At 36.6% G+C, this 25,487-nt stretch overlaps 1 long non-coding RNA gene across 3 annotated transcripts in view; it reads left to right on the plus strand.

The window, feature by feature from the left end:
• The first annotated feature begins 14,791 nt into the window (after positions 1-14,791).
• Positions 14,792-25,487, plus strand: part of LOC141578169 (uncharacterized) — a 332,741-nt gene continuing 322,045 nt past the window's right edge. For all 3 annotated transcript variants that reach the window (XR_012508201.1, XR_012508200.1, XR_012508202.1), the window contains exons 1-2: positions 14,792-14,925; positions 15,044-15,102. This is a non-coding gene — a long non-coding RNA (uncharacterized LOC141578169). The remainder of the gene's footprint in view (positions 14,926-15,043; positions 15,103-25,487) is intronic.

The raw sequence follows: 25,487 nt of genomic DNA on the forward strand, positions 1-25,487 counted from the left end.
TTTCACTGGTGAATTCTAGCAAACATTTAAAGAGTTAACATCAATTTTCTCAAACTCTTTCAAATATCTAAGAAATTTGAGAAATTCAAGAAGTTAAGCTTGAAAGTGCTTTAAATTGCTTCTGCTCACTTTCCATTAGCTGGAGCTCAGTCACATGGCCCAACCTAATAGTAAGGGGACAGGAAATGTTGTTTAGGAGGAAAAACATGGATATTGAGCAGTGCCAGCATTCTCTACTGCAGTAAATTTAGAATTACCTGGAACTAGGTTGCCTTAGATCAAAGCATATATTTACTCCTTTCATCTCTAAATAAAATATCACAGGATTTCTTCCTGTATAACTACAAAAAATTGCTATGATGTCTCTACAGGATTTCTACTCATCACCTGTCATCCAATAACTTTTTTCCTGACTTTGGATATTTCATTTCTGCTACTGTAGATTGTCCCATTTCACTATGAATATGAACACAGCTATTTTTCTCCATTCTTTATGACCACACCAGCACTAGACAACCAGGAGCAGTGATTACATTACTAGCAAAACATTACAGAAGACCTAGGTGGACAATGAAGCGGGGAATTTCAACTTGTGGAAAAGAAAGATACTTGCCATTGCTGTCTCAAAGCTCCAGCAACCAAACCCTACCATAGAAGCTGCTCACTGGTCATTTCTCTCCAGGTCTTACGATCTGGACTTTGGCATCTATAGGAAGACCGTTGAAAGGTCATCACTGAATTTCTTCTTTTACTCCTTCCAAAATCAACCAACCATTTTTCAGCTGTTAGAAGTATCAACAAAATGCTCATTTTAAGAAACCCAAACCTGTTGGCCAACCAATCAAATGACAAAACCAATAGGAAATAGCTTCTCTGCCAGAGGGGAACATCTTTTTACCATATGCCAAACAATTCCAACCCCTTTTAGACTCAATATTTCCTACACAGAGTAGTCACTGATTCTGACTTTGTCCATCTAAAAGCCTTTAAACAGATTCCCCGAATAACAATTTTCTCCCTAAAGTGCCCTCCTACTTCCTAGAAAAACGATTTTTTTTTTTTTTTTTTTGGTTCTTGCATTGTTTGTTTTTTAGTCCCTCTGGCCTTGTTTCTCCTTACATCAGTGGTATATTCTAATAAGGAATTTCAGGAAATTGTTTAAAAAGTGAAAAGGAACTTTCAAAGAATCATCAGGAAAAAATCAGACATTTTCAAATATTTCTGCACATTAGAATTACTGGAGGAGAATCCTAAACTTACTCCTCAGCCCACACTCCAGACCAATTAGCTTAGCATGAGGGACGAGGTGGGAGCTAGAGATCAGTACAGTTTTTTTTAAGGTTCTTCGTAGGACTCCAATGTACAGACAAGATTGAAAGCCACTGGGTTCGAGAGAGATCCATTCTCAATTTTAAGGAGTTAACTTTTACATGACGGTCAAATTGCAACAAGATATATGTGTTTACAAAATTAGAGAGCTAGGTGTACCTTTACAGCCATTTCTCTTGGGAAACAGCCTACGATTCACTTGGATTATCACTGTTTGAAGATACTGACACCCGGATATGATGCATTGGCTTCCAGATGAAACTTGACTGCTGTTTTCTCTGAAAGCAATAGCATCAACTGTGGTAATCGATCAACTGTCAGATTTGTGTATTTCAAACCTGTGTGCAACACACTCATAACTCTCATTGCCAGTAGAGTTTTACCTATGGGTAATTAAAACATTTCATAATAAATATAATTTAAAGTGAATGAAATTTTACTAAATTTCCTGTGGCTAAGATTATTAGACAGCTGGTAAAGCTTTCAGAATCAGTGATGTGAAGGAAATGCAAGAATGATTAAATAACCTTACAGATATCTTAAACTCTCAGCTCACCCAGTGTCTCACTCTCTGTGTTATTAATAAGTTCATTTCAATGTTAATTTTCTCACCCAAAATTATTTCTTAAAAGAGTGGAAATTGTCTAAATTTCCAGAATCCTACCTTTCCCACAATTCAATACATACTTATAAAGGAATTAGAAAATTTTGCACATAGAGATGCTTTGTGCAGAGTTTTGCCTTCAAGGTGTCTTTCTTACCCAACTCCCAAATCTTACTAATCAGAGACTGGGTGGCTGCCTTCCCTCCTTTGTGGTTCCCATTCTTATTCCACATCTGTCTGGAGCATCATTACATTTTAGTCTTCCAAATCAGAAACTTCCAAGTCATCTTTGCTCTTTTATTCTCCTCCATCCCCTAACTCCAGGGTCATCAACACAAATAATTTATCACTTTGGAATATCTGTCAGATATTTTGCATCCTCTACGTTTTCACTGCTGCTTTTGAAGATCATACCTTTAATACTAAACTTCCTGGCTGATGTCCCATCTTTCTCTTCTAAATTCACCCTGCTCTTTTTATAAGCTTTATTTTCTTGGTCACCCCTTTCAGCAAAGCCACCAATTCTAAACTCCTTCACCTGCTTCTTAAGGCCTTTTGTAAGGAGGATATTCTCTGACTCGCCCATCTGTCTCTTACTATTCTGACACCCACTTGTGCTGGCAGTGCAGATTTTCCATAGGAAAGTCATAGAAGAAATTTTTAAAAGGGAGGATGTTCTTAAAAGACCATTATTAGTTGTCTTGAAAATTGCCTTCAATGTAACCCAATTCCCCAAAGATACAGTCTAGGTGATTTACAGAAATCAATTATGATTTATTTATTTCTCCTAGAACCAGCTGCTCTGTTCCTCAGGTAAATCACTTTACCACTTGCCTCAGCTATAAAGCAATGATAGTAACTCCTGATCCACACTCACTCTTTGTAAGAGTAAGCTGTCAAAGGAGATGGTAGCTAAATAGATGTGGAGCTTAGGACAAGATTTTGAGTCAAAAAGACATCCTTGTTATTTTTGAAATTGAATTGGAGCATGCAAAGCTGATTCACTTCAAAGATCGGCTCCTCCCACTCTCAGGAACCAGCACTGAAGATGCTAATTAGTGTGTTGCACACACACACCCCTCTCCCCCACCTCGGTCAGCTGCTTCTCTTCTATGGAAGTGCCTTAGTCTTCAAAACCCACCCCATCTCCAAGAGCCAGGCCCTGGTGGTCAGGTTTGCTGCCTTATACGTCACTCCTCCCAGCCCTTTGGATTCAGGATGAGTGGAGAGTCAATCTAAGGATAGCTAAACCTTGCACCTAAACCAGCGGCCTACAGCTTGGCCGAGTCAATTATACTTACTCTTCAGAGATCCTGAACCAAGTAACACCAAGAGGACTGGCCAGGCCAGTTAATGGTTACTGAAGAATGCAAAAGGGGGAAAAAAAGTTAAGTGCAATTTGATCAACATTTTTCTTATTTTATTTCATCCACCTCCCACCTTTCATAAGTTTTTAAAACAAATTTCAGACATCATATTATTCCACCTTGTTAAATTAATTGAACAAGGAGGCCATTCGACTAAGGTGGTCTAATGTAAGCAAACCAAAGTCTAGGCCTTTAAATGCCTCAAGATTACACAACTGAAACTTAAGGACAACCAACCACAAGGAGCCAATGGGGCTTTCAGCTATAGCCAACCAGTAATCTCCTTACATTGCTTCTGCCTTTTCTCTATAAAATTCTCCTGGATCTCTGTTTGTGGAGCGTTCCTAACCACTTTGGTCTGGTGCTGCCTGATTCCAATCAAATTTTGCTCAAATGAACTCTTAAAATATAATATGCTTCCGTTTATCTTTTAACAGCCTGTAAAGACTTCATTATGCATCTTTAACTGATAATTTATTTTTACATTTTAACAGAATTAATAGTGTAGGGCAGGAAAAATAATTTTCCCTCTACCCTTCCAAGTTCTTGGTTGAGACCCTTTGTAATAAAAGACAGAAAAACAAATTTATGAGCATCCCTTATGTATACTGTCAATCAAAAAAATACTAACACAGGAGGCTGCAAATAAGAATAGGGTTTATTTTGGATCTTAAGAACTGTAATTTGGGAGACACAGATTTTGGGAAAGAGTATTTTGAGGAAGAGAAAGAGTCAGGGGCTTTTAAGACTAAAATCCACAAGGCTGTTAAAAGTTGCCTGGTGAGAACTATGATTGACTTATGAGAGTCAGAAAATATTTGTCCTTAAGGAATCACAAGTTTTTATAGGGTAAGGGTCTAATAAATACATTGAGTTTCTGGCAGGTGTTCTGGATGACTTCATCAGATCAAAGGTCAGATTCTATGGGGGCTGAGACATACATAAGTCACTTCTTCAGTGGCCTCCTGGCTCCATTTTAGAGAACTCTTAGCAATACTGACTTCATGTTGATTTTCCTTTCACAATACATGGGAAAATGTGTCACTCTGGAGGTGGCTTAGAATTCAGGCTTAAATACTATCTTCATTGGGAAAGAGGAGAAGAGATATAGAGTAAATGATACTTAGGGGAGAGTAAATAATTTTAGGAAAGATGAACGAGCCCTTAGAAAGATAGATGGGAAATATGACAGTGTGTGACAAAGTTTGTCCGGGTGTGGTGTTGATTCCAGTCTTCTCTCCTGTGATGAGTCAGTCTTCCCTAGTTCCCTAGAGGGGCTCTATGACATTTAAGTTGCTTTTGGAGAACTGGTCGTTAAGCAGATAAGAGGAGTTCAGAAAAAGCCTCTCCCTGCATTTGCTATTTTTCAAGTGACTTCAGTTCAGAATAACCAACATACCAAAGTGGCATATTTTGGGTAGCATATTCTGCTACCTTTCAGTATCATCTGATAGTCAGTTGAAGGGCTGCAGAGTGTGTCACCCCAAATACGCCTTTTTGGCATAGGGATTATTTTGAGCTGATTCTTTTAGAAACTGCTGGCACAGAAGAAGCTCTGTAAGAGTCAAAATGACCCTTTTGTAAGGGAAACTTAGAAATGTTACTGAACCAAACTTGGATCTGCTCACCTGCCTGCAGTAAAGCCAATCTACTGACACCAGGTTGTGGTGAAGGAAAGTGAAGTGTTTATTGCAGGCACCAAAGAATGTGGGCAGCTAATGTTCAAGAAACCCAACTCCCCTATGGGTTTCAGGGAAGAGTTTTTAAAGGCAAGGTGAGAGAGGGGAGTGCAGGGGATGAGATCATCTTGTTCACAATTCTGATTGGTTGGTGGTGAGGTAACAGGGTGGGGTCCAGGGGTTAACATTATCAATCCTGAGGCTCCAGCTGGTCTAGGGGCTATGTGCTCACGGTCATTGTATAGTTAACTTCTTCCATTTGGTGGAGATTTTAGTATCTGTGAAACAGCTCAGAAATGTGCATCAGATACTGTTAGCTATGTCCTTGAGGGAAATACAGATTCTGTGACTGCTATATGGCTGATTTACTGTTTAAATTCTTACCAGTTCTCCTGGCCCAACAGCTCTATTTTGTTGTCACTACACGTTTAGTCCTTTTAATCATTAATTCTTGAGCCAGGTTTTTGTGACTCAGGTAAGGCCTGGGAGACTACAGCTTTTCTACAGAGGACATGGTGGGAAGGGTCTGTCCCAGGAAGGCCCTGTAGGGTCCTGCTTGGATACGGAAAGGGAGCCTGTACCAGGAGAAGAGCTATTAGTAGAGATGACTTTTCTCTTGGGAGACTATCTGAATGGCAGGGCAACATGTGGTGAATGCCTTTCCCACTTTGAAGTCCCAGAACCCTCACCCTTTCCTTAGCTCAGGATGGTATATAAGCCTCAATTATCTGGCTGCCTTTTGAATCTCATATCTTTGTGGGGCTCATGTAAGTAGATACATACATATGTAAAAAATTGATTTTTTTTCTGTTAATTTGTCTTTTATTACAGGGGGGGTCTCAGCCAAGAACCTAGAAGGGTAAAGGGAAAATTATTTTTTCTCCCTAGAGTAGATATTCAAATTTCCCTAACTGTCTCAAAGGTGTCTTTTTGCAGTTGGTTTGAGTCAGAATCCACACAGAACATCCATATTGCATTTAGTTATTCTATAACAGCCCCATTCTGGTTATCTGTGCTGCAGAGTGCCCCATGCTCTGGATTTGGCTGATTGCTTCCTTAAGGTGTTTAACTTTTTCTTCTATCCATTACATAATTGGAAACAGAGTTAGAGACTTGATTGGATCTTCAGATTTAATTTGGGGGGCAACATTACTTTACTGCTACTGTTGTATACTTTTCATTGCATTACACTATGAAGCACATAATGTCAGTTTGTCCCACTTTTAGAAATGCAGATTGGAGTAATTTCTCATCCAGAACACCTGCCAGAAACTCAACATACTTATTAGATCCTTACCCTATAATCTTTGGCACCCTTCCCCTGAAGAGGTGGAAGCTCTTTCCCCACCCTTGAGTCTGGGTTGACTCCTGCGCCCTGCTTGGCCAGTAGAATACCCTTCTGCCAGTTACAGGTCTAGATCCCAGGGAAGCTGTCAAAACCATAAAATAAGTTATATTCAGGGAAGCTTGCTTTGGTTTCTGGTTCCTCCATCCTTTTTCCTCCCTCCCACTGTAGAGAAACATTCTTATCAATTTTTTGATTTATCCTTCCATTATTTCTTTATGAAAGTAGAAACAAATTTTTGTTTACTTTTTTTTTGTTTTTTGTTTACATTTGTAATAAATGTATTATAAATTTATATTTATCCCCTTTTAACCCCAAAAGTAACATACCATAAAATTAGTATAATACACATTGCTTTTTTTCACTTTACAATATAACCTGGAGATCATTCCAGGTCAGTATATAGTGATTGTTCTCATTGCTTTTATGGTTACATAGTCTATTATATGGATGTATGACAATCTATTCAGTCAGTTCAGTTTTGAAGGAAGTTGTGAGTTGGGTTGTTTTCAGCTTTGTGTTAATACAAACGCTGCTACAGTGAAAAGCTTTGTGTGGATATCACTTTATATTCTTGCCAGCATGCCTTTGAAATTGATTTCTAGGGGTGAGGTTGCTGAATCAAAGGGTAATGCTTGTGTAACTTTGCTAGATGTGATAAGCTGAAATTGGGGTAGCAAAGGAAGTCTGACAGTAGAGAGTTGAGAAGGTGGAAGAAGCACTGGGGAAGTGGAGGTCCAGAGAGAGCTGCAGTGGACCAAGAGCCACAGAGACAGGAGGCAGTGCTTAGAGTGACTTGAGTGCCCATGGGTACTGAATTCCCATTTATGGTCCAGTGTACCTGTATCCTTAAAAATATTTTCTTGAGGTAATTTAAGTGGGTCTCTGCTCCTTGGAACAAAAGAGTCTAACTAGAATAGTTAAAGAGTGGAAGTATGTTAAAGGGTACCATCATTACTAGTTTTATACATTTCATACAATTGCCAACATTTTGTTAGAAAATTTTCAAACAGAAAAGTTGGAAAAATAATGCAGTGAACATCTATCTACCACCCAAATTCAACAATTGTTAGTAAATTTCATATATACTTTTTTCTGTAGGATAATTTGGAATTAAGTTTCAAATGTCATGACAATTTATTCCCCAAATAATAAATATTCACTCCAAGAAAAAAGACATTCTCTTCAAAAACCACAACACTATTATCACAACTAAGATAACTAACAGTACAATGTTAGAAAATTATCATCATCTAATAGCTCATCCATATTCAAAATTCCCCATTATTTGTAGAATAATTTTATAGGTCTCTCCTTTCTTTCAAGATATATCCAGTCAGGTTCACCCACAGCATTGGTACATATGGATAAAACATAAATTTATGTCAAGGAAGTATGTTTTACTGTGTAGTTTATTATCAGAAGAGAGTTTTAGATTTTTTGTTGAGTAAATTTTAGCATCTATAAAAAAGATCAGCTGACTGTTCTCCCTTGATCTCTTCATATGATGAATTTTATATGAATGGGTTTTATGATATTAGTCTTTGCTTTCTAGAATAAACTTCATGTAGTCATGATGTATTTTTTAAAAGTTGCTGCTGGATGTTGTTTGCTAATATCCTATTTAAAATTTTTGCATTACTTTAAGTGGAAGTTGTCTATGGTTTTCTCTGTGTGTGTGTGTGCGTGTGTGTGTGTGCATGCACGCATGTGTAATCTTCATCAGGTTTTGGTATCAATGCTGTGCTCATTTCAATAAAAAAAAATCCAGGAGTTTTACATTTTTAAATCTATGATTTAGAGCATTTGAAATAGATTGAAATTATCTATTCTTTGAATGTTGGGAGATATCCCCTGTGATGGCTTATAGATCTAGAGCTCTTACAGGGGCAGGGTAATTCTTCAATTAGTTTTGCTATTGATTCTAGAAAAGTGACATGATTAAATTTACTTTAAAAAATATTTACTGGGGTTTTGGTAAATTAAGTTTTCCTGGAAAACTCTATTTCATTGAGTTTTTCAGTGTGTTTGTTCATTGTCTGGCACACAATTGTGAAGTAATCACTTATGATTTTTAATTTCCCCCATTTTGATGGTTATTTCCTACTTGCAATTTCTTATTTTGGGTATATGTTCTTAAAGTTGCCCTTTTTCTTGATGAGATTATCTAATTGGTATTTAAAAAAATCTTTTGAAATAAACTTATATTTTCATTTTAAATGGTTCTTTTTACTAGCATTAATTTATGTTATTAATTTATTCCTTCTGATTTTTTTGTTGGGGTTACTTTCTTGTTCTTTTTCTAATGTTTTGAGTTGAATGATTAATTTTTATTATTTTATTCTATTGATATTTAATGTGATCAATTTCCCTGTGATCACTGCTTTACTTGTGTGTACCCCAAGGATTCTGACATGGAGTATTTTCATCAATATTTTTTGGAAATTTTGAAATTTCAATTTGTACTTCTACTTTGACCTAATAATTGTATAATAGTGAGTTTTTAAATTTCCAAGTAGAAAGATCTTAAAAAATTGTATTATGAGCTTCTGGTTTATTGCACTGTGATGACTATTGCTGATTCTCTTTACTCAGTGAGGCAGTTTTTTTACGGTCAATTTTTATGAGTGTTCCATGTTCACTTGGAAAATAACATGATGTTATCTAAGTGTTTATTCTTCTCCTTCTTGCAGTTTCTGAATTTTTAAGGTTTTTGTTATGTTATTTGGGTGCATAGACTTATTACAGCTTCTTGTAAATTGTAGCCTTTAGAATTGACACTTGCCTTTTTTTGTTTTATTTAGTGCCTTTTGGCCTTTTGGGCTGAAGTCTACATTGCTAGACATCTAGATCCCAAGTTGTGATTTAAACCTTCCTACTGTACTTTTGCTCACCCCTTTATTTTCAGCCCTTTGTAATTACTTTAAGTATATTTTGTATTCTGCAGTTATGTTTGCTTCTTTGGAGTCACTCTGAACATTTAAAAACATCTTTTTTTCAATTTTAAAAGTGATACGTGCTTACAGTGAAAAACAACTGGAAACTACAGAAAGTATAAAGAAGAAAAAAAGCAAGCACTTCTCATCTTCTGGTCCAAGGACAACTGCTATTAGCATTGTGTTGTATTTCATTTAGTTGTTTTTCTGGTCTTTATGAAACATTTGTTATAAATATTTCTATTTTATATGTTCCTTATTTAAAAAATTATTCTTCAGGACGTGAACTGCATTTTCCACTTGTTTTCAGAACCATCAAGTGCAATATATTCACTTTTTCTGTGTCCCCACATTCAAGTATTCAGAATGTTCACTAATGCATTTATCCATACATATATTATTTTTTTTCAAACTGCCATAAGATTTCTCATTACAAACTTAAGTCCTACAAATTTTGTGATTATGTGGAATATGCGGAGCTCTCTGTTCTGGCTAGCCTCTTTAATGGTGGGTCAAGATGAATAATGACCACATAAATTATCCTCCAAACTGGGACCCTTTAGAAGTGAAGGTGTCACTATTAATATTTAATTCAGGATAAAGGCAGAAACTAATAGTGTCCAGGGAAAATTGAAATCTATAATCATCATATAAATGAGGAGCTCCACCCTGAGGATTCTTCCAGACATCCTCCTGGTAGGCTGACTACATTCTGGTACCATTGAGAATAATGGGATTTTAGACCTTCTCCACTTCTTGATGCGCAAATTCTTCCTTTTCAGCAGTATGATTCTTGTCTAGATTGATGTTTTCATTGCTCTTGTCAAGAATTATCTGTTTGTCATGATTATTGCTCTTGCTTTGATGTTCAACTTCCATGTCGGTTTTCATGGTGAATGCAGCAGTTTGAAGAAGTTCTTCAGAGAATGACTGCTTTGCTTCTAATCTTCCAGCTTTGTATTTTTTTTCACTTCCTAGATTATCTGATCAACATCTTCCTTGCTCGAATGGCTTTTGTCATAATCTTGTCCTGTTTTTACATATTCTTGTGTACAGCAGACATGTCGAGGATGCTGGAGACATCTTTATTAAATGTTTCTTTAACCTGCAAAACATCTGTGAACTCAAACTTGCCTGGCATGTTGTTATCCTTGGTTACTGCACATGCAACTTCCCAGAGCACCAAGCTGATCATTAAAGTAGGTAATGACAGTTTGTGCCTACTTGGCAGAATGATGGTATCAGTAGTTATAATATCAAGGATCAGGAAGAGCCATAACAAACAGCAGACCTTAGACATGGTCAGATTTTTCCTCAACTAAGATGGTTGTCTGGACAGCTGTACTATAAGCAGTGGCCTCATCAATGTTTATGGCCCAGATGAAATTCTTACCACTGAGGAAGTCCCAAAGGAGTTTCTGAATCTTAGGGATGTGAGCGGAGCCACCACCAACATGGTCATGGACCTGTGATGTGTCTTCATTGACTTCACAAGGGGCTTTCACCACATGGTCCAGCCTGCCACAAAACATGCCAGCATCCAGTTATCAAAATGAACATGGATAAAGTAGAGGTAGGTGGAATTAATCTTAATCTTGTCCAAGATGCTGAAAGATTATGTATTTAAAATGTTCACAAACATGAGAGAAGCATCAGATAGCCTTCCTGTTTTCACTAATGTCCTTCTTATGTTTCCCCTGAACTTCACATTGAAATGGTTAACCCTTGGTTAAGGAAGTTTTCTTCACTCAAGCAGATGTCTCTAGTCCCTAGATATCAAGGGTTTCCTCTTCAAGAGGGAAGATTAATATATATATTAATATATAATATTATATATATTATATATTATAATATAATAATATATATTTTATATATAATATATATAAAAACAACACTATCTCCTGTGTTAAAGATCAATACATTTCATTTGACAGCAATGATCCTGTTCAAGCCCTAAGTTGGGACAGTGACACTTGGCCTATTGACAATACTAAGACCAGTAATATTTCTCGAAGTGTTTGCACTTTGGCATTGGGAATCATGGAAGCTCTACTGTGGTGATGTACCAGCTGGCCAAGGTAAGCCCTTGCCATTTTGTTCACCTTCTTCAAATCAAACTTTAGATAGAAGTTTTAATCTCCTTCTGATACTCCATCTAGATTTTTTGACTGCTTGTCTTGCTGGAGAGTTGAGTAATCAAATCTATGTTCAATTGTTCATTTGGCACCAAAAATCATGTTGTGGTGTTCACTGTAACTTGATTATTTGCATTATAATCATTTTATGTCTGTAAAAGTGACAGTATGGATGATCATCTTTCCCTGAGCATTGGCAATGATCTCAACCTTCTCATCCTGGAAGACACACTCTTAGGAATCCTAGGAATCTGTGGCGTAGGACCAGTACCAACTGTGTGTTTCTGCAATATGACTTTTAGGGAGGACTAATCTGCTCATTAGAGGAAGACACAGACACCAAAGTCACTATATTCAATACACTTAAATATTTGCAAAAGATGAGACTGACAAGAGCTTAATTTCCAGAATATATAAACAACTCATACAACTAAATAATAATGAAAAAACCCAATCCAAAAATGGGCAAAAGACCTAAACAAGCAATTCTCCACTGAAGAAATACAAATGGCCAATAGGCTTATGAAAAAATGCTCAGTATTGCTAATTATCAGAGATATGCAAATCAAAGCTATAATGAGGTATAACCTGATGACACCAGTCAGACAGGCCATCATTAGAAAGTCTGTAAATGATAAAAGCTGGAGAGGGTGTGGAGAAAAGGGAACCCCCCTACACTGCTGGTGGAAATGTAGTATGGTGCAAACATTATGGAAAACAGTATGAAGATTCCTCAAAAACCTAAAAATAGACTTACCGTATGATCCAGCAATCCCACTCCTGGGCATATATCCAGAGGGAACCTTAATTCAAAAAGATACATGCCCCTCAATGTTCATAGCAGCACTATTTACAATAGCCGAGACATGGAAACAAACTAAATGTCTATTGACAGATGACTGGATAAAGAAGTTGTGGTATATTTATACAATAGAATACTACTCAGCCATAAAAAAGAATAAAATAATGCCATTTGCAGCAACATGGATGGACCTGGAGACTGTCATTCTAAGTGAAGTAAACCAGAAAGAGAAAGAAAAATACCATATGATATCACTTATATGCAGAATCCCCCCCCCCCCAAAAAGAACTTATTTACAAAATGGAAAGACTCACAGACATAGAAAACAAACTTATGGTTATCAGGGTGATAAGAGGGTGGGAAGGGATAAATTGGGAGTTCGAGATTTGAAGACACTATTATATATAAAATGGATAAACAACAAGTTTCTACTGTATAGCACAGGGAACTATATTCAATATCTTGTAGTAACCGATAATGAAAAAGAATTTAAAAAAAAATTTTTAATGGTGTTACAGGGAATTGAACCTGGGACCTCTTGCATGCTAAGAATGTGTGCTACCACTGAGCTATACCCATTCCACTTATTCAGTGTGTTTTTACTTGGTTTGTTCAACTCATGTATTAACTCTGAGCTATAAGGGCTAGAGAACTTGAGTTTATATCCCACGTGGAAATCTACAAGCAATCTTGAATATGATAATGGCTAAATAACCATTTATTGACTGATTTGTCTAAGGTGGTTTCCACCTAGGATTGAACCTAATATTTAGTGCCATTTAGATATAACTGCTGACAGTGAACCAAATTCACTTTGATGGCTTATTTTTTTTAAGAGTGGCTTATATTTCTTATAAATGAAACAGTCTCAGACACTGAGACTCTTGTGAAGTTCACGGTCCAGAGGCACAGCTCACTGGAAGACTGAGACCTAATCACAGGATCGTAGAACAATTGTCCTCCCTCCACACTGCGCCATCACATTACTAAAGGCCCATTTCCAGAGTTTCCTTTTACTCAGTACCTCAGGTCTGGTTATCAAGAAAAAAATTACAGGGCATACCCATGAACCCTGGTGTATGGGTGATGAACTCATGCAGAGTCCAGGAGAAAGAGAAGAACTGAAATGGAGCTGCAGCCTTGGAAATGGACAGATGGCACAGCTGCCAGCAGCATGCAATATATTTCGGTCTGTAAAATGAATGCCTCTTTTACTGAGTTAGCTCAAAAAAGACGCTTAAGATCATCATAGATGGAACATGGTCTTTACAATATGCAAAGCCATCATTTGTCATTACTTTTGTTTCCATGATGAACGGGAGAATCAGAACACAGTTTTCTTACAGGAAGAGCATAATTTGGAATAGTTGATATATATAATCACAAACCAGACATTCATAGTGTTCCTGTTTCTCTCAACACTCTTATGTTATTTACTTTGAGTTCCTCTTTTTACACAAAGCTGTAAGCCTCTAAAATCATTGCTTAAAATTTGATGAGTGAGTGAGCAAGACTTGTAGTTCATTAATCTGAATGCAGTCTCAGCGTTGCCCTCAGAAATGTGCTGAATCCGGGTGCAGCTCAGTGGAGCTGTTGGCTTGCGTTGGATTCAGTGGTTGGCAGAATTCTAACGTAATCTCCAACACTAGATGTGGGATGGACCTTTAATTATGGTAGGCTGTTAACTCTCCCAATGGGGTCATTTTACATAATACAGTTGCATTTTAAAAGGGAGATTATTGAGACCAGAACCAATCATGTGAGCCCTTAAAGAAAATGGAACCCTTTCTGGAGGAACAGATTCAAAGTCTGGGAAATTAGAAGCATCAGAGGGATCAAGAAAGATGTCCATTGTTGGCCTTGAACATTAGAGGACCATACGGGAAGAAAGTCTGAGATTCAAATAAGGTGCAGGTGGCTGAGCCCTTGATTTCAGCCTTGTGATAACCTTGCTTGGCTGAGCTCCGCTCCGCACTGTTTCCTGAACTTCACACCTACAAATCTGTATCCTAGTAAACGCTAGTTGTATTAAGCCACTAAATTTGCGGGTGACTGTTATACAGCAGGAGAAACTAAAGCCGACCTCAACTTGAAGTGGGCCTGAGTTTTAGAATAGCCAATAAACCATGTTCTTACACCTATAACCACGTAACTGTCTCAGAAACAGAGCAAGAGAGCCCTCACCTCACTGTCTCGCTGCCACTGACTGGCCTGTTACAGTTTAAAAATAAATGAGAGGGAGACGCACAGTCAAATCTATTTTTGGAAACCTGCAGCGAGGTCTCCAATTAAATGGGAGCTCACACTCCACGTGCAACCTTTAAAAAAAAGCAAACAAAACAAAACCACACAAAAGGAAAACCTTTCACGGACTCTCACTTTACATGTACAGTCTTGTTTATTTATCCCCATGGGTAGGAGCTGATTGGTGGGTTCTTATGCAAATAAGGGGTACTGAGAGGTAAGTTTTGATTGGTGATTATACTGAAAGTGAAAGGGGCGGGGACGAACATTTCCGCCAGTAGTTCTCACTCAGGTCCGGGGGTGGAAGCTATGCAGATGAGGAATGCTGAAGAATAAATTCTGATTGGTGGGTTTTGCAGAAGGTGGACGTTGTTCCTTGCCGTCTGCTCGACTTGTCCCGAAATAGCGGCAGGCGGGTCCGCAAAACTGAGTTTTGGAGTTTCGTCGTGTCTGTCACTTCCTCGGCCATAAACGAAGCAATTAGGTAAGAATATCTGGTTTCTCTAGCTTGAACATTCTATAATTTTCTTCTGGCCACTGCTATCTATAATTGACAAAATGAAATTTATTGCTACCAGAGTAATTCCATTCTCTCCTTACAGTACTGTGAGGCAAGGAGAAAGGGTGATTGCCGGAAATAATGCTGCAGTGCTTGGTGAAGGTATGCTTTTAGTTTTCTATTCCTGCTTCTCGGCTTACTCACATGTGGTGGTGCATTCCTGAGGCAGACATGCAAACCTATAGGTTAGAATTCTGAACAAACAAAAATTCTTACTGAAGACTCGACCTTTGCTGAGGGATTATTAATGCAAGTCTTATAAAAGTTAAATGTACCATGTTTTAGGTCTCTTAAGCAGAGTCATCCTTACATTGTTTTATCTGAAACAAAACAAACAAGGTCAAATTGCACAAAGCAACACAACAAAAACAGGTAAGTTGATCCATTCAGGATATATTGTCTCTGCTTAATGAAAGACCAAATATATAATTTATTTTCAGTGTAAGAAAGACTCTTTTGCCACTGCTCTGGACATAAAACCCTGTGAGAGTTCCCTCACACCAACTCAGGGTCAAGAAAGAATAAGGATGCCATGATTACTGTCCTGATTTGAAGTCCTGTCAGCTAACTAGTTTTGTGCTTCAGCTTAATGGATATTAATAACTCATTATGCTTAGTGATTCCAGTTTTCCTATAAGTGAATAAAATTTCCTGAATGAAACTCTAAATTATATCTCTATACCCACCTCACTGTGATTTGGGGCTCCTATTAACACAGCAATCTTAAGAAGAGTCTTAGTATTTGTTTCATGTTTTCCTTTTCTTATTTTTGAAGACTGAAATTTCTTTTTAAAATGATAGTATTAATTCAGGTTCACTGTAGAGACATTAATAATATAGACAAGGATATATATAATATATATATGTATATTTAGCCCTAATCACACACTTGTTGAAATATACTTGCATGACCTTGAAAGTGAGTACCTCCTTAAATTTTGCACCCTGGGCACCTCAGTCAACTCACCTAGTTCTGACCCTACTGCAACATGTGTATACTGTGCCACAAGGAAAATTCCTGTGGATTAAAAAAGTTTGTAAGACATTGCTGTAAACCAGTGGTCCCCAAAGTTTAATGTACATGTGTCACCTGTGTATCTTGTTAACCTGCAGATTCTGCATCAGTAGGTCTGGGATGGGGCCTGAGCTCGATTTCTAACAGTGCTGCTGATTCCCAGACTGCATGCTGAGGAAACTAACAAGCTTTTCATAAGATTCTGATATGTGCGATAATTTCAGAATCACTATCGTTCTGTTGAAACACTGAATTGCTGGGTGCAACTCCCAGAATTACTGATTTAGTGGATTTGGGAAGAGCTTAAGAATTTGCATCTCTAGCACATTGCTAGGTAATGATGGTGCTGTGGTCCAGGGACCACACTTTGAGAATGACTACCTTGCTCCAGGCCATTGTGCTCCAAGCATACGTCCCAGGCTGGATTTCCCACTTTGTTTCCAGCTTCACATGACTTGTCCTAATTTCTTGTAGCATCTTTCATTAATTTAAAGGCAAATTTAAAAATATTCTCCCTTTCAAAATATTTTAAGATGGTTTGAGGCTAGGTGATGTGGGGCTCTCTGATATTCCATATTGCTGGAAATTGAACAAAGCTCTTATTTCTTCTACTTGATGGCTCAGTATTTTTCTTAATTCATTTTATTGAGGAGCTGTAGGGTTCATTTTCAGTTTTTCTTGGTTAGGAAGCTAAGTAGGAATATTTTAGTTCTTTCCTTAATTTCAGTAGGTTTCAGGGAAGGGAGGAGCATACCATGTGCGCAAACTACCATCTTTACCAGAGGCTTATGTCTTAACTTCTTATTGGTCTTAAAACCTAAAATACTCTATTTAGCTCTCTGTCAGATAGATGGTGATCAGTAAATGCATATGAAGTAAAATAGGAAAGATGTTCAGTCATTTTAAACGTTGCAGTGACTCAAGTTACAATAAAGAACATTTTATAATTTGTCAAATATAGGAGTCTAACATAAAACAGTAATCCAACATTTATAGGCATTCGATATATTGATCAAGAGACAAAATTGAGTTCAGGGACTCTTCATTTGTCTCGCTAATGCCAGTGCCCATTACAAAGCCTGATGCCCAGCAGACATTCAATAACTGTGTGGTCAAAAAATGGTGTTTGAATGAATGAACTAGTGAATGAAATGGAGAGCTGTGTTGGCAACTACAATAAAATACTGGTATACCTGGATCAGACGTGAGGTGGATCAAATAACAAATTTGTTATTAATAATAGTTATAATTCTAAGGTTGTGAAATGTAAAAAGGAGAGAAAAGTTAAAGTAAAAACAAAAAGCATCATTTTTATTTACTTGCATTCTCCTATATTTTCTATAGCATGAATCTTTGAAAAAATTTTTTAACTGTAGTTGATTTACAATGTTGTATAGAGCTTCAGATTCTCTTCCATTACAGGTTATTACAAGATATTGAATATAGTCCCATGTGCTATACCATAAATGCTTCTTGCCTATTTATTTTATATACAGAGGTATGCATCTTTTAATCCCATACTCTGAATTTGACCCTCCCTGTCCCCTTTCCCCTTTGGTATCCGTAAGTTTGTTTCCTATGTCTGTGAGTCTATTTCTGTTTTGTAAATAAGCTGATTTGTATTATTTTTTTAGATTCCACTTATAAATGATAGCATATATGTCTTTCTCTGCCTGACTTCGCTTAATAAGATAATCTCTAGGTCCATCCATGTTGTTGCAAGTGGCATTATTTCATTCTTATTTTATGGCTGAGTAATATTCCATTGTATATATTTACCACATCTTCATTCATTCATCTGTTGATGGGCATTTAGGTTGTTTCCATGCTGGCTATTGTAAATAGTGTTGCTGTGAACGTTGGGGTGTGTTTATATTTTTGAATTAGGGCTTTCATCTTTTCTGGATATATGCCCAGGAGTGGGGTTGCTGGATCATATGGTAACTCCATTTTTAGTTTTTTAAGGCACCTCCAGACTGTTTTCCATAGTGGCTGCACCACATTATATTCCCACCAACAGTGTAGGAGGGTTCCCTCTTCTCCATACCCTCTCCAGCATTTAATATTTGTAGACTTTTTGATGATGGCCATTCTGACCAGTGTAAGGTGGTATACTTCACTGTAGTTTTCATGAACATGAGCCTTTTGAGATTTACAATTATTGAGAATTGTAGATAATCTTCAGAATGTTTTGCAGTCCTCCATCTGGGATCATGTCACACATGTTTGTAAATATCATGCATCATGGTCCCATGTACAGTCTTTTTTGAGAGCCACTGAATTATATCATTCCAGTTGATCTAATGATTTATAATATAAATCACACAGGAAAATAGTTCCAGATTTTTAAAAAAATGAGTGGTTATTATTTATCATATATTACATAAATGATTTGCTATTTGCAAGAGCATTTCTCTGATGTTTCACTAGTTTCTAAAATATTTGGACAAATACTTGTCTGGAAATTTTTCTTCATTAGTTTCTTCTCTTGAAATCAAGATAATTATATCCACAATTATAAGGAATTCTTATAAACTTTTAGAAGAGTTAAAGGACATGACAATCTCTCATACATCGTTACTGTAATTTTGAGAAAAACTTTGACAATCTAAGATGCAAAGTGAAAAGACAAATGAGATAGATACATTTTGAAATAAACAACAAGGGCTTTTTAATATTCTTTGTGCTATAGTCACTTAATAGAACTTTCTGAAAGTCTTAAACAGAACTATGAGTATTTCAAGGGATCCATGTGGTTGTTTCATTTTCTGGATCAACTGTCAAGAGGACAAATTATCTTGGACTGAGTAATGGAAGAAATATATAGTTAACATAGATGGTATACGTAAAATATTGTCCTTCCTGGATGTTATGGGAAAGACATTGGCATATCTTCACTGATGTATCACACTGAAGACACAGTTATTAATACATCATGACAATGATACAAGGGAAATTATACTAATCTTCTAAGAGCATTGCTAAGATCCCTTTCTGAGCCATCTTATACTTTAAAAAAATACGGTGTTCCTTTGTTTCTTCCATGGCATGTGTTACTGTTGGGTGTTATATTAGAGATGCTTGTCCACTCTTTGAAGTGTTTGCAAGGCTATTTTCTATAGTTCAGAAGCACCTTCATGTTTTCATTAATAAAAAAATTCTAGTCCTCCTGTTGTGCTTGTTTGCTATGAAATAACTCTTTAAAATGATAATCTAAAACTTTCAAGTTGTTACTCTGACCTTACTTCAAGTTCTTACTGAATTGCTAGCAACTCAGAAATTCTAGTATATGTTTAGTACTTCAGTTCTGAAGCCGAGCCCCCTAAAGCCGAGTTTCTCTGCCAAGTGTATGATTAGCCTCTTTATCCAAAACTTTATTCCTTTTCGTGTCCTGCATGTGTTCCCCCTCAAGACAGAGGAGTATCAAAGAAAAGGGGGATTGAAACTTTGAGCAGGACCCTGCAGGGCTCTCCTGGGTACAAAAGCCTTTTCTCCCCCGTTTCTTGTTTATAAGGGAAAGGCTTCAGCCTCTTAGACCTTTCTGGAGTTCCAAAGGGCAGATACAAACAGTTATTAATTAGGGAAGTGAAGGAATGCAGAAACAAAGGAAAAACAGTGAAGAAACAATACTGAAGTGATAAAGCAGAGTCCCAGTTCCTCCTCCAGGGATGGACACAGCAATCTGATACACATCTTTGAGTTCTTCCCTAGGAACTAAGGACCCCACTCAGGTGGAGGATGGTAGCTTAAGATTGAGCACAAACACACAGACCCCAGACTGGTTGGAACCAGAAGGCTGATAATTGAGATTGCTAGAACACCACCCTATTACCTCACCACCAACCAATCAGAAAAAAGTCATGCATCCTGCAACCCTCTTCCCAGAATTTGCCTTTAAACCTCTTCCCTGAAGACCATTGGAGAGTTTGGGTCTTTTGAGCATGAGCTCCTGTACTCCTTGCTTGGCCCTTACAATAAACCTTTCTGTGCTCCAGACTCCAGTGTTCAGTTTGTTTGGCCTTAATGTGCATCATGCACAGGAACTTGGGTTCAACAACAGTTCCATTGAGCTTTTACAAAAGATTCCATTACAAATCCTTGCACACTGCTGGTGGAAAAAATTTGCAAAATGGTACAGCCGCTGTAGAAAAAAAGTATGGAGATTACTCAAAAAAATTAAAAATAGAATTACCATATGATACCATATTAGAAATCCCTCTTCTGGGTATTTATCCAAAAGAATTGAAATCAGGATCTCGAAGAGATTAGTATTCCTATGTTCATTGCAGAACTGTTCACCAAGTGGAAACAACTTAAATGTCCAAAGATAGATAGATGAATGGATAAGGAAAATGTGGTATATACACACAATGGGATACTATTAAGTCTTAGAAAGGAAGGAAATTCTGCAATATGTGACAGCATGAATGAACCTTGAGGACGTTACTATAAGTGAAATAAGCCAGTCAAGAAAGAAAAATACTGCATGATTTCAATTATATGTGATATCTAAAAGAGTCAAATTCATAGAATCGAAGAGTGGAATGAGTTGTCAGGGGCTGGAGGAGAGGGGAGAAAGTTACTAATCAGTGGGCATAAAGTTTTAGTTAAGCAAGATGCGTAAGCTCAGAGATCCAACGTACAACATCATACCTCTAACAATAATAATGTACACTTAAAAATTTAAGAGGGTAGATCTCGTGTTACGTGTTCTTATGATAATAAAATAAATTTTTAAAAAGTCAGATTATTAAAGTAAAAAGTAATATTCCATTGCTGAAAAAATATGCATTATAGTGAGTAGTTGAGGATTTATTTAAATAACATGGTAATTTAACTGTCGAAACCAGTCTCCTTTTCACTTCACATGCTTTGTCATCATGTAGAGCAAATACTCTGGGAATGTAGTTTTGGTGTCTCATTAAGATATTTGGTAATACTATTGCTGAACTGACCTGTTTGAATGTATCAGCAAAGGAAATAGCAGGACTCCCAAATAGCAAAGCTGCCCTTAAAGGTTAAATTGTGAATGTTTGCAAAGAGCCAGTGCAGATTCTGTAGGCAATTTCCAGAGTTCTAAGTGTATATTGAATAATGTTAACATCGTAGAACTGAGTCCATAAACCTTGAGGTGACTCCTTTAGGAAGGAAAGCATTTGTTTGATGGATGGACCATAGTTCGACAAATTTTCCTGAGTTTTTGGTACTGCATTTGCCTTTATGTTCATGGATGGTTTCTCAAGAGGTTGTGACAGGACAGTGTGAAAAGGGAGATTTGGGACCATGCTGAGGCTCTTATTGGTCAGCTGGAAAAGAAATGAATTAAAGTGATCAAAATACTATTCCTAAGCGTGACCTTGGTTCTTGAAACCTGTCTTCTTCCTCTTTCCAAAGCCAGATCCTTCCATCATTCAACCTAGATTAAAAGCCACCTCCTCGTTTATTCGTTCATGTATTCATTGTTTCTCCCCCCACCGCATTCAGCAAGTATGAGCACCTGCTATGAGCTAGTACCTGTACTGTAGGTGTTCCTCTTACGACAATCACTGCAATTTAGTTATTTGGGCATATCTCATGCTCCCATAAGACAGTGAGTACTTTTATGTCAGTATCACTGTCTAGTTTACTTGTCACACTGTTATAAAACTAAAGGACAGTGGACATGTGATGAATGGACAAGTAAATTAATAAATAGGTGAGTGAATGAACCAGTCTTTCTGACCTATTATGCCTGAGTAATGCAACATAATCTTTACTTTACTGAACTGAGAAAAGAAACCCAACCTCCCTCATTATGGATTGGAGTCGCATAAAATGAGCATCAAGGAAGCCATTACTGTGGAATTTTTTTTTAAGCACCCAAATGTATTTCTGTGGAATTATAGAACACATTTTCATAGCCTAACGTAATCAAATCAGCATCTTAAAAAGGGCTACAAATGCAGAATGATATATTTACCTAATAGACTTGCTACCTATTTAGAAGAGGCCATTATTGTGTATTAGGGAAGAATATCATTATATGAAATATAATGATAGTAGCAGTTTAGGGAACTTTTTAACTTCCCTAAACATTTCTTTATGCCAAATGATGACTCAATGAAGCAAAGATTAGAAATTATCTATGCTTTGGCTTATTTCATTTTATGGTTTTTTTTTTTTTGCTTTGGTTTATTTTAGAAAATAGTTTTCTTACATGTAAATAGACTAGCTTTGAGAAAGGAGATTGCACAGGTACATACTTTAAAGAATTAAGATTAATACACACAGAGTTTAGGGGACTGAGGAAAGGTAACATCTGCTGGAAGTCTCTGTTGAGGTTCATTTCCTCCTATTTGAGGGGCTGTCAATTTGGGGTTTATTTGTCTCTGTCCTTAGCTTTTAATTTCTTCTCATACTTTCTACCCAAACAACTATCTTATCTCTTCTTTCTTACAAACCTGAATGATTTTGGTATAAATTGTTTTGGTTCATGAGCAGATTCAATTAAAAGGTTCTATTATAAAGTATTTCACTTAACTTTTAATTTTTGTAAGATGGGTTTCAGTTTCACGGGTACGGGGAAAAGGCAGATTTTCTTTCTTTTTTCCTTTATTATGTTGAGTTATGTTCTCTCTATGTCTACTTTATGGAGAGTTTTTTTTTTTTATCATAAATGGATGTTGAATTTTACCAAAAGCTTTTTCTACATCTGTTGAGATGATTGTATGGTTTTTCATTCTTCAGTTTGTTAATGTGGTGTATTACATTGATTTGTGGACATTGAAAACTCCTTCGATCCCTGGGGTAAATCCCACTTGATCGATCGTGGTGTATGGTCCTTTTAATGTATTGTTGGAGTCAATTTGCTAGTATTTTGTTGAGGATTTTTGTATCTGTATTCATCAGTGATACTGGCCTGTAATTTCCCTTTTTTGTGTGATGTCTTAGTCTGGTTTTGGTATCAGCGTGGTGGTGGCCTCATAGAATGAGTTCAGAAGTGTTCTTTCCTCTGCAATTTTTTTGGAGTGGTTTCAGAAGGATAGTTGTTAACTCTTCTCGAAATGTTTGGTAAAATTCCCCTGTGAATTTTTTCTTTTTAACCTGTTTGACTTACCGTCTCTTGGAGCCTTCATCTAATAGTGGCAATATTCCCCTTTCCCTATGCAGTTAGGTTTGGACTTGCTACTGAGCTAAAACTCAACTCAACTCAACTAACCCTAAACAACAACCTTGTTATACTATAACTATATAGTCACTTAATCTATTTATTATTTCAAATATTTTGAAACGTTGTTTAGATAGATTACTTACATTGTTAAAACAAAGATTACTTATATTGTGAAAATTAATAGTGGGTTAAATATTGTTAATGATTCAGTGGTGGGCTTGTGAAGTTTTCTTAAAGATGCATTGCATCCAAGATCCATAAGACCTCAGTTTGTGTTGTCTCTACGGTGTTGATCTCTAAACTGCTGCAGTAGAGTTTTTCTTAGTACAGTTTTCAGTGTACAGATCTTTTACTTACTTGGTTAGGTTTATTCCTAAGTATTTAATTGTTTTTGATGCTATTGCAAATGGGATTGTTTTCTTTCTTTTTTTTTTTCCAGATAATTAGTTAGTAGTACATAGAAAACAAATGATTTTTGTATGTTAATATTGTATTCTGCACCTTTACTGAATTTGTTTATTAATTCTAAACAGAGAATTTGATTGGTCTTATTAAATGAGTTGGGTAGTTTCTTTCAGGGTTAAATCAAACCCAAACTAATAGTGTTGGATAGTTAACCTGTCCTTTTTTCATACCTTTGAAATAGTTTATAAAAGATGAAAAGTCTTATTCCTGGAATTTTAGTTGATAGTCTCTATTAAATGTCCTGAGCCTTTTGGATGTTGTTGTGGGAAAGGGGATGTAGTTAATGAGTACAGCTATAAATTCTTTCTTAGTTGTTTGCTTATTATAACTAATTTCAACTTTCGTAATTTCTAATATCCCAAAACTATCCTTCCACTAATATTTCGACATTTGTTGGTATAGAATTTTATATAGTATTATCTTAAAAAAATTTCAAATTCCTGGGTATCTGTAGCTATTTTCTTGTCAATATGAAGTTTTACCCACTGTCTATTTTTCTTCCTTAACTATAGATTTCCAAAGCTTTACCTTTTAAAAATTATCTCTTTTGAGGAATTAGGGTTTGTGTTATTGATCAACTCGATTATCTTGTGTTTGTCCTTATAATATGTGTTTTATTAGTACCTGGCTTTATCTTAATTCTTTTATTCTGCTTTTCATTGAACTTATTTTGTCATTCTTTTCAGCATCTTTTGGTAAAATCTTTTTTATCAAATTTTAACCCTTTCTACTTTGGGAGAAATTCATTCATGTCTATAACTTTATGCACAAGTGCTGCCCTGTTTCCATACCCAGGTTTTGACGGACGAACCTTAGGTGTTGTGCAGAAAGAGTTCACATTGCAGGCCTGAGACTGTAATCTTTGAAAAGATTCACTTGCAAGCTTGGCCCTTGGTTGGTATCTGGGAAAGTGACTGGTAAACTCATTCTTTCACAGATATAAAACCTTTTCCTATGAGATAAGGATATCTCACTTGCCTAAACTGTTTGTACAAGCCAGGTGCTTTCTGCCAAATACCTCCTTTCCTTCTGGGAGTCTAGAAATTTGGAATGTGCTAGGCAGACAGTGCCCATGGGACGAGCCCCCAGTAAAAACCTTGGGTGCTGACTCTCTAATTGGTTTCCCTGGGCAGAAACATCCCACACTTATTGGGGCATTTCTGTTGCTGAGAGAAGAGTATGCTTTGTGTGACTTCTCAAGCGGGGGGAGAGAGAGGGCATAAAGAAGCCACACAGATTTCTCCAGGTTCTGCCAGTGTCTGTTTCCCTCATGACCGACTGTGTATTCGTACTACATCACTGTAATAAATCTCAGTCATGGGTACAACCATATGCTGAGTCCCATAAATCCTTTCAACAAATCTTCAAACGTGGAAATGGTCTCCAAACGTGGTCCTAACCCACACGGTTGTACAATTCAAAGTATTTTGCAGTTATCTCTTTATTTTTCTCTTTGTCTCAAGAATCATTTGGGAGTCTGTCCCAAACTTGCCTGAAATACAGAGTTTCTGTGAACGTGTTGATTTTGGATTCTACTGCGATGTCTGTCACATACAATTATGGCTTATATGAGATGAATATTTTAGAAAAATTTTAAGTTCATTTGTGTCTTATTGATCACTTCTCTAAAAGTTCCACATATACTTTTTAAATGTATGTCTATTTGATCAGGATTCTTAATTATGTATGTCTACTTGTCTTAGTTCTCTATATGTCTATTTGATGAAGATTCTTATTTATGTAATTAAATTTCTCTTGCCCTTGTTTGCTTTTTGATTAATCTGTTTGCCAAGAATGTGATAGGTCTCACAATTATTCCAAATGTGTACATTGATAATGCTTTTTAATATTTCTATT

The sequence above is a fragment of the Camelus bactrianus genome, chromosome 7 (assembly GCF_048773025.1).
Source record: "Camelus bactrianus isolate YW-2024 breed Bactrian camel chromosome 7, ASM4877302v1, whole genome shotgun sequence".
In the NCBI taxonomy this organism is placed as follows: Eukaryota; Metazoa; Chordata; class Mammalia; order Artiodactyla; family Camelidae; genus Camelus; species Camelus bactrianus.